Genomic DNA, 11,043 nt, shown 5'->3' on the forward strand with positions numbered 1-11,043 from the left:
CTAGTCACTATCCTGTCGTCAGTTCCCAGTCACCATCCTGTAAGCAGTTCCCAGTCACAATCCTGTCATCAGCTCCGAGTCACTATTCTCTAGTCAGTTCCCACTCACTATCCTGTAAGCAGTTCCCAGTCACTATCCTGTACGCAGTTCCCAGTCACTATCCTGTAGTCAGTTCCCAGTCACTATCCTGTACGCAGTTACCAGTCACTATCCTTTAGGCAGTTCCCTGTCACTATCATGGAAGCAGTTCCCAGTAAGTATCCTGTAGTCATTTTGCAGTCACTATCCTATGCGCAGTTCCCTGTTTCTATACTGTAGGCAGTTCCCAGTCACGCTCCTTGGAGCAGATCCCATTCACTATCCTGTAGGCAGCACCCAGTCACTATCCTGTCGTCAGTTCCCAATCACCATCCTGTAAGCAGTTCCCAGTCACAATCCTGTCATCAGCTCCGAGTCACTATTCTGTAGGCAGTTCCCAGTCACTATCCTGTAGGCAGTTCCCAGTCACTATCCCGTAAGCAGTTCCCTGTCACTATCCTGTAGCCAGTTCCCAATCATTATCCTGTTGTCAATTCCCAGTCGCAATCCTATCATCAGCTCCTAGTTACTATCCTGTTAGGCAGTTCCCACTCACTATCCTGTCGTCAGCTCCCAGTCACTATTCTGTTGGCAGTTCCCAGTCAGTATTCTGTATGCAGTTCCCTGTCAGTATTCTTTAACCAGCTACTCGTCACTATCCTGGTGGCAGTTCCCAGTACTAATCCTGTAAGCATTTCGCAGTCACTGTCCTGTTGGCAGTTCCCAGTCACTCTCCTGTAGGTCGTTCCCAGTCACTTTCCTGTAGTCACTTCCCAGTTGCTATCCTGTCGTCAGCTCCCAGTCACTGTCCTGTTGGCAGTTCCCAGTCACTATCCTGTAGCCAGTTCCCAGTCACTATCCTGTCGTCAATTCCCAGTCGCAATCCTGTCGTCAGCTCCCAGTTACTATCCTGTAGGCAGTTCCCAGTCGCTATCCTTTCTGCAGTTCCCAGTCACTATCCTGTAGGTAGTTCCCACTCACTATCCTGTCGTCAATTTGTCGTCACAATCCTGTCGTCAGCTCCCAGTTACTATCCTGTAGGCAGTTCCCAGTCGCTATCCTTTCTGCAGTTCCCAGTCACTATCCTGTAGGTAGTTCCCACTCACTATCCTGTCGTCAATTTGTCGTCACAATCCTGTCGTCAGCTCCCAGACACTATGCTGTAGGCAGTTCCCAGTCACTATCCTATAGGCAGCTCCCAGTCACTATCCTTTTGGCAGTTCTCAGTCAGTATCCTGTATGCAGTTCCCTGTCAGTAATCTTTAACCAGCTCCCAGTCACTATCCTGGTGGCAGTTCCCAGTACTAATCCTGTAGGCATTTTGCAGTCACTGTCCTGTTGGCAGTTCCCAGTCACTCTCCTGTAGGTCGTTCCCAGTCACTATCCTGTAGTCAGTTCCCAGTCGCTATCCTGTAGGTAGTTCCCAGTCACTATCCTGTAAGCATTTCCCTGTCACTATCCTGTACCCAGTTCTCAGTTACTATCCTGTCGTCAATTCCCAGTCACAATCCTGTCGTCAGCTCTCAATCACTATTCTGTAGGCAGTTCCCAGTGACTATCCTGTAGTCAGCTCCCAGTGACTATCCTATAGGCAATTCCCTGTCACTATCCTGTAAGTGATTCCTTCTCACTGCAGGCCATTCCCAGTCAGTATATTGTAGGCAGCTCCCAGTTGCTGTCTTGTCGCCAGAGTCCAGTCACTATCCTGTAGGCAGTTCCCAGTCACTATCCTGTAAGCAATTCCCAGTCACTATCTTGTAGGCAGTTCCCAGTCACTATCCTTTAGGCAGCTCCCAGTCACTATACTGTAAGGAGTTCCCAGTCACAATCCGATAGGCATTTCCAAGTCACTATGTTGTAGGCATTTCCCAGTCACTATCCTGTAAGCAGCTCCCAGTCACTAGCCTGGAGTTATCCCTATTTTGGACTTCGGCACGACTGGATTCGTTGGGTTTCAAACCCATTCATGGTTTTGTTAAGACTTCTCTTGGGTTCTCTCGCTGATGTTTAAATCCTGTCAGTGTCCATTCTATAGATTAACGATGCAACGTTAAAGCAAAGCGCCCCCCTCTCTGCGTTCAATTCCAACCACTGCGCTCTTTGTTGAAGCAAACCAGACGCTACACGCAAACGGAACATGATTCATCGCTGGTTCGCCAACATTAAACAGCTGTAGCGATGATATTCTCATAACAACAGCAGATCCACTTCACAACTGATTTGGTAATCGATATTTAAGCAATGGAAGTGGAGTCTGTCCACGATAATGTGGCACATCAGCCAATCCGTCACCTCTTCAAACCCCTGGGGACAGCCATGAGATGGTGGAGCGTGATTTGTTGGGGTCATACTCAATATTGTTAGGCCTGGAGATTGATCAATGGATCATTTCAAGCATGAGGGACATATACCTTACCAAGCCGCAGTTTCTTGCCGAAATCTAGCAAGACGGTTACTGTCTGTGTGGAGCCACATTAAATCTGCCCACTGCCCAGTTACACCTATTTACTGTCCAGCTTGGTTTTGAGTCTGTGCGGAGTTACAGTGACTTCAGTCATAGTTCCGTCTTTGTGATAAGCACTAAAGTGCCTGGAAATGCCCAGTGGCTGATCTCTCTGAGTCTGACGTCCTCGTCAATTTTGCTAGTCCCCATTCGCCTGGCAGCTCGCCCTGCTGATATCCTGATCCTTTTCAATTTGATAGGGTCACACTGACCCTGGTGGGGTGCTGAAATGTAACGTTGAGAAAGTGAGGACTGCAGATGCTGGAAATCAGAGTCGAGAGAGTGGTGCTGGAAAAGCACAGCAGGTCCGGCAGCATCCGAGGAGCAGGAGAATTGACGTTTCGGTCCTAAGACCTGGTGAATCTTTCATCCTGAGGAAGGGCTTCTGCGCGGAACGCCGATTCTCCTGCTCATCGGCTGCTGCCTGACCTTCTGTGCTTTTCCAACACCACACTCCCGACTCTGAAATGTAACGTTGCAAGTTACTAGTTTCCCACAACTGATTGTATGAACACTACGATTTTTGATTGTTAAAATTGTTTCGTAAGAACATAAGGAATGTGAGCTGGAGTAGTGCCAACTTCCCTCAAACCTGGTCTTCCAACTCCTGCTCCATTTTCCCGCCAATTGACAACTTTTCAATAATCTACTGATCTCCCACTCGATTAAAAGCATTAAGACCTGAGGGCTCTTTTGGCAGTGGTAATGTCCCTTCCTCTGAGTCAGGCAAGTTGGCATCAGGTCTCACCTGCTCCTGCAGTGTCTAATAAAATTTCTGAACGATTAGAACATTGAAAAGTCAGCAAAGTACCGACCCTTTGGCCCACGATGTTGTGCCCAGGGTTTATCCTAATGTAAAATAAAATCATATCCTACGCACCCCTCAATTCACTGCTATCCTTGTGCATGTCCAGCAGTCGCTTAAATGTCCCTAATGACTCTGCTTCCACCACCACCGCTGGCAATTCATTCCATGCATTCACAACTCTCTGCTTCCCGTCCTCCTCTCTATACCTTGCTCCTAATATCTTAAAACTATGACCCCGGTACCAATCAATCCTGCCCTGGGGAAAACTCTTTGGCTATTGATTCTATCCATTCCTCTCATTATCTTGTGTATGTTCGTCAGGTCACCTCTCTTCCTCCTTCTCTCCAGAGAGAAAAGTCCGAGCTTGTTCCACCTTTCTTCATAAGGCAAGCTGTCCAGTCCAGGCAGCATCCTGGTAAACCTTCTTTGCACCTTCTCCAAAGCCTCTGTACCTTCCCTATAGTAGGGCGACCAGAACTGGACACAATATTCCAAGTTTGGTCTCACCAGGGACTTGTAGAGCTGCAGCAAAACCTCACAGCTCTTAAACTTGATCCCCCTGTTAATGAAAGCCAAAACACCATATGCTTTCTTAACAGCCCTATCCACTTGGGTGGCAAATTTGAGAGATCTATGTACTTGCACACCAAGATCGCTCTGTTCCCCCACACTGCCAAGAATCCTGTCTTTAATCCTATATTCAGCATTGATTGATTAGAGAATATCTATAACTCAACCTCTGCACATCTGGGATCCCCCTGTGGGAAAGAGTTCCACTTTGAAGGGAGGACGTTCTCCTCATCTTTCACGTTTACATACAGGATGGAGATATCGCTGGGCCAGCATTGATGTCTATAATTGCTCAAAGGGCAACCACATCACTGAGGCGTGGAGCCCCCTGTGGGCCAGACCAGGTTAGGACATTAGTGAACTAGATGGGTTTCCCCTTGCAAACATGGTCATCATTAATTTCAGTCATTTCTTTAAAAAAAACTGAATTCAAATTCCACATGGGAGGATTCAAATACTTGGTCTTCAGAATATTACCTGAGTTTCTAGATTAATAGCTTGGTGATGACACCAGTGGGCCATCACATACTCACAGTTCTAACGAGTGCCCTTCTGTCCTGGGGAAAGCAGTCATTCAGAGTCAGTTCCGTCAAACCCCTTCACTGTGTTCATGTTTCAATAAGCTTAAGCTAGTGAACTTTATGAACCGATTCCCGTAGGATACCCCCTGGACCCAGGGATCAACGTGGCGGACCTTGATTGTACCATTTCCTGAGCCTAGTAATGTCATCCCTCAAGGAGAAAGATCAAAAACTCTGATACTTATTCCTGAGGATGGGCTTTTGCCCGAAACGTCGAATCCCCTGCTCATCGGATGCTGCCTGACCTGCTGTGCTTTTCCAGCACCACACTCCTGACTCTAATCTCCAGCATCTGCAGTCCTCACTCTCGCCTTATTGCAGGTGCAGTCTTGCTCATGCCCTTTACAAATTGCTGGAAGATTTCTGTACGCTTGCAGCCAGATTGCAATAAAGACCACTACACAGTGCCATTTAGAAAAACAATACAATGGATGCTGGCAATCTGAAGTAAACATGGAGGATGCTGGAGGAAGACAGCAGATCTGGCAGCATCTCCAGAGAGAGAACAAAATCCAAAGTTAGTGTTTTGGGTCCGGGATGACTTCTCCAGGATCCCTCTGAACACAATTTGCCTTTTTTTAAAAATTGTATTCCTATTCTTCCTACCTAAGTGAGTAACTTCAGACTTCCTCCTCTAATACTCACTCTATTTATATATCCATTTGCACATTCCCCGTGTCCCCCTTCCAACTAGAGTTGTACAGCTTGTTGGTGGAGCGAAAGCTGTAGTTTGCACATTTGAAATCGACTGCAGCTGGTCGAAAAAAAATCGAGAATTCCACCGGAGAATATTGATTATTTTTTTTAAAAAATGCAGTTTCGACTCGTAAGACGTGACTTGTTTTCGGACAACCTATTGTTGCAATAAGGAACAGTCACTTGATGCCGTAATAATTACACATTGCATCCTAAAACAATGTGGCCCTATTCTGTAGGACTGTGTAACAGTCCCGAATGCTGTAAAATTGGGAAATTTAAAGGTATCATTAGGCTATGCCAGTGCATTAGGACTTGATTTGTTTCCAACACAAAGCACCCAGTTCCATAACAGCAGCTTCTCTCATCTTTAGCCAATTGCTCCTCTTGTAGCGAAATAAAACAGCGCGTTGATGTAATCTGATATTATTTATCACGTCGTTGGCTGTCAACGATCTGTGACTTTCTGACCGCGCCGTTTTCTTAATGAGGGTTATATTGTTCTACATAAGCCATAAAAGAAACTGGTTGGACGTCAAAGTTAATTCGTTTGGGTGATGACAAGGGAGAGAGACACACTAACTAATGCTTCCTCACGACCCTCAGCAGAGGATGGAATCGCTGCATATTTATGCTGCTTCCAAGATCTCAGAGTAGATAGAGAAAGGCAAGGGGAAGGGAGGGAGTCGACAGAGTGCAAAAGGAGAGGCAAGTGCATCTGCTGCAGACATTGGACGCTGGAGGGACAAGGCAGCGAAATTTCAGATCCCATAATCGCGGAAGCAGGTAGGTATCTATATCTGGCCGCTGTCATTGCAAAGCAGAGACTATATGTACAATAATGAGCTTTCTTCCCAGGTTTTTAGCTTCCGGCACTAGTGAGCGAGGAGGGCGAGACCGAAATGGGCACTGACTGTGGGTCAATGTGTCCTTCTCGATTGGTGACCGCGCGTTCAGACTCTCACCTTGGGAGCGCATTCGGAACGGAAGCGCTCGTTCTGTTTGAGGAACGGGCTAAAGTTGATGCATTGGATCCCCTATTCACCAGGGCGGAAGAAATAAGGTGCATTACATCAGGCAGCCAGGTTCGCTTACATACACCTGAGTGCCCCCAATGTTAAAAAGTTTGATGTGTGTGTGCCTTTGCTCCCGTGCAGCGGAAAGTGTGGGAAGGGTCACTGGACCCGAAAGGTTCACTCAGATTTTTCTCCACAGGTTTTTTTTTCCAGCAATTTCTGTTTTTGTTTGAGAATGTGACTTTTGTTGGGGTTGGCGTTGTGAACGGTTAGATTTTGAAAAGGCTGTGTAAACATGCTGAGTCTATCACAGTATTGTAGACCAAGAGACTTGCATGATCACAGCTCGTCAAACAGAGAGTCCGGACTGTCTTTGTTCGATAGCTGTTCCACACGAGCGCCTCATCTTGAGAAGGTGCTGCACTCAGACGGCACAGACCCGGGCAGTGAAAATGTCGCTTCTATAACTGACCTCAGAGTTCTCTTCAACCAGGGAAAGTCAGAAATAATTGGACATGATGTGGAGGTGCCGGTGTTGGACTGGGGGGTGGACAAAGTTAAAAAAAAAACCACACGACACCAGGTTATAGTCCAACAGGTTTATTTGGAAGCACTAGCTTTCGGAGCGCTGCTCCTTCTTCAGGTGGTTGTGGAACAGGAAAATAAGACGCAAGGGTGCGTGGAGTTGCCTTCCACTGCCCGCAGCGATCCACTGTCCTAAACTCAAGCTTCGAAGCCCATTTGATGTCACTCGGAGAGTTTACCGACCAAGGGCAGTTAGAAAACTAATGGCAATTTGCAAAAGAGCCGGGTCCTAAACGCACCAATTTCTTTCGGTGCAGCCCAAACTTGCTGACATTGCCCGAATATTGTGACGAGCCAGAACATTTATTTTCCATTATAGTCAGTGCAGATGGGAAACTAGTTTGGCCGCCACGCGCAAAAGGAGATCACTTCCCAATGTCTCTGAACCTGACACGTTAACGCAAGTTTCGTTTTGTCTCGCGTTTGGCTCCGAAGGAACGTTACCAGCCAAATGGCGCTGGAGAGGACAGCATAGAGGGAGCCATGGTTTGGCTCAGGAGGTCGTTTTTGAAGGAGTGAGGCTGTGAAGGAAAGGGGAGAGAAGCTGGCCGAGCGGACTAAGGCGGCGGCTGCTGAAGACCTTGTTAGTACCGGGGGAGAAGGCGGAGGAATCAATCATACATGACAGCAGCAGAGTGAGAGAAAGTCTGTGGTGCTGGAGATTACAAAGAGAAAGGAGTGGAGGTGGCGGGGGTCCACCGATAAATCTCAATAGGAGGGTGGCAATTGTAAATTCGAGGCTTGGAGTGAATCTAGGAAAGACTTATTGAACAATGTGAGGTGTTTTCAAATTATTCATTCCTAGTACCGTTGATTATCCTATTTCAAAAGAAAGCTGTTAGGCTGGATTGATTTTTTAACGCAGAGCTTTAACGATTCCAAGCAACTGCTGGGCCATGCAGTGAATGGTGGTGCCATTGGGCAACTGGTTAAAAAAAATCACACAACACCAGGTTATAGTCCAACAGGTTTAATTGGAAGCACTAGCTTTCTGAGCGCCACTCCTCCACAATCACCTGAAGAAGCGGCGCTCCGAAAGTTAGTGCTTCCAAATGAACCTATTGGACTATAACCTGGTGTTGTGCGATTTTTAACTTTGTACACCCCAGTCCAACACCGGCTCCTCCAAATCAATTGGGCAGCTAGTCCATACAGAGGCTGGTGCGGATATGAAATGAGCTGCCAGAGGAAGTGGAAAGGGCAGACAATGTAAAAGACATTTGAACCGGCACATAGATAGAAAAGGTTTTGCGGGATATGGACCAAATGCAAGCAGTGGGACTAGTTTAGTTTGGGAAATCTGATCGGCACGGGACGATTTGGACCTGGGGGTCTGTTTCCGTGCTGTGTGACTCTATGACTCAAGTGGAAGATACTGGAGTTCCCGATACCAAGCACCGGTTCACAATCCCCAGGGCCGAATGAAGGCTGGAGGGGGAGAGAAGGCTGGGTTAACCTCTCTAACAAGAGATGAGGCTGACTTCTGAAGAGAAGTTATTGTTCGGGTCAGACACCTTCGCTTATTCTGAAAAGATGACCCACCATCTCTCATCCAAAATCCTCCTGTCTTTGTCTAAGTCTAACGTCCGCTCGCGTTCAGATGTACATTTTTGTCACATTTAATGTGACGCCGCCTGAACCGAGGCTACCAATCCTGCCCCACTCTCAAATGTCAATTCAAGTTTTTGACTCGTAATATTTGCTTGTGTCTCTAAGTAAATAAAATCAAACATTCTCATGCACATACATTCCATAGAATACTTTTTCTTACACTTTGGTTCGCGCTAAGTTGGCCAATTTGGTTATCTTTCCTGTCTGGTTGAAGATCGGCAGATAAAATCACGAATCTCTTTCTGAATGCTCTAATATTGGATTCCCTTGTAAATAAATGTAGTGATTAGATAAATGGTTTTTATTGGAGACGGAATAGTTCTTCTCGGACAGAACCTAGAACAGAAATTGCTGGAGAAGTTTGGCAGGTCTGACAGCATCTGTGGAGAGAGAAACAGAGTTCACGTTTCCAGTCCAGTGACACTGCTGGGAGCGGTCAGTAAAGTGTTCGACCCGGGTCAAAATTGACGGAAGAAGTACTGGGATTTCACGGTGAGGGAGCGGGGCGGACCTGCATTGTTATAGTTACAGAGTTCCAATTGCTTTCCCCAAAATGCAAGCGGGGCCTCTATCTAGCTTTACTTTCGAACAGTTAAAACAACAAAAAAAAATCTGCATTCTTCACCTTTATTTCACGCCAATACTGAAAGGGCGGTTAAAAAGCAAATTAGTCATTGTTTGCTGCAAAAGTCGTTAAAATGTGTTGGAAAGATGCACATTTCACCCCAACCGTAAGAGCGCGCCCTGGTGGCGGGTAGAAACTCACAACCCTCAGGGTCGCCTTCACAAGCTACTTTCAGACTGAGGGGTACAGAGCTCATGTCAGGATGTAAGATACTAATAGGGAAACTTTGTTGTCGAACGTCTTGTATTTTTGTGTGAATGATACAGATTGCAACTGATGTTGTTCGATAGTTTCTCAGTGTAGTAGCATTTTTTTCCTAACCATAGATTACCTGGAAAGTGTACATTCTTAACATTTTAAAAGATGTTACAGGTGAGAGGAGAGCGATTTTAAAAAGACACGAGGGGCATTTTTGTTTTACCTAGAGGATGGTTCCCTTGTGGAATGAAATTTATGAGGAAGTGATAGCTACGGATACAGTTACAACGCTTAAAAGACATTTGGATAGATACATGAATAGGAAAGGTTGAGAGGGATGTGGGCCAGGAGCAGGGGTTTGCGATTATGTTTAACATAGACTGATCAGACCAAGGAGTCTGCTTCAGTGCTCTATGGCTCCATGTCTCTCTGCCCGTCCCTTTTCGAACAAATTGGTATTCTCCATTTCAGGGGTATGTTCCACTGCGGTTTTATGTACCACTGTGAAGTTTGCAATAAGTGAATGTGCAGTAAAGCTTCCTGGGCAGTCAGTGATAGCCCTGAGGAAACCATTACTGAACACAGTAATGAAAAACTGTTCAGTTCATATGGCATGATGCCACTCCCACTGTGATTTAATTAAAATCACTTTTAAAAAAAGGATTAAGAAGAAAGACTAGGCTTTTATTTCTCTAGAAAACACTGAGGAACGACCCTGTGAATGTCTTTAAAATTCTAAAGGAATTGATAAGGTGAAAGGGAATATCCTTGATTAATGGGGGAGGCTGAAATTTGGTGGGCACGATAGTGTTATTTAAGATGTATCTAGACAGATAGATGAATGGGCAGGGAGCAGAGAGATACAGATCCTTAGAAAATAGGTGCCAGGTTCAGATAGAGGATCTGGCTCAGCGCAGGCTTGGAGGGCTGAAGGGTCTGTTCCTGTGCTGTAATTTTCTTTGTTCTTTGTTCTTAGGAGCCATATATAAATTCATGTTGGTAAACTGTTTCCACTGGTAGAGGGTAAGTAAACCAGAGTACACAGATTTAAAGTATTTGTCTAAAGTAAAGCTGACAAAAAGCAGCAGAATTTTAGGCAGCACATTGTTATTGATCCAGAACCTCCTGTCTGAAATGGTAGAGAGGCAAATTCATCAGGAACCTTCAGCAGGAATTGTGCAAAGGGACACAATTGTAGGGCCACTTGGATAGCTTTTTCAGAAAGTATGATCGGCTGAAATGCCTCTTTCTGTATTTTAGGTCTTTATGATTCTCCAGTGTGAATTTACTGCCGTATGGAACTGTTGAGATGAATGACACTTAAGAGGAATTTTAAATAAACTCAGTATTTTGTTAAAAATCACACAACACCAGGTTATAGACCAACCTGTTTATTTGGTAGCACTATCTTTCGGGGTGCTACTCCTTCATCAGGTGGTTGTGGAGGTTAAGTTCATGCTCATAGAATTTATAGCCAAAGGAGTCCAGTGCATGGAGATGTGATGGTAGTAAACAACCTGAGAATAACATTTTCATCTTTCATAATGGGATATGTTGGGTTCTGTTCTTTGATATGTAAATTCCAGAAGTTCTTTTAAATTACATTCTCAAGGTAGCTCAGGCTTTTAAACAATAGCTGTGAAGTCTGTCTGTGTCCCAGTGCTATGTCAGACTGACAAACTCTCTGTATAGTTTTACAGAATTTTACATGGATTCATGCAGCAAAATAAAATGTAATTTTGCAAAACCAAATTCACCCCATAAGCTTATAT

Source organism: Hemiscyllium ocellatum, chromosome 24 (assembly GCF_020745735.1).
Source record: "Hemiscyllium ocellatum isolate sHemOce1 chromosome 24, sHemOce1.pat.X.cur, whole genome shotgun sequence".
Lineage (NCBI taxonomy): Eukaryota > Metazoa > Chordata > Chondrichthyes > Orectolobiformes > Hemiscylliidae > Hemiscyllium > Hemiscyllium ocellatum.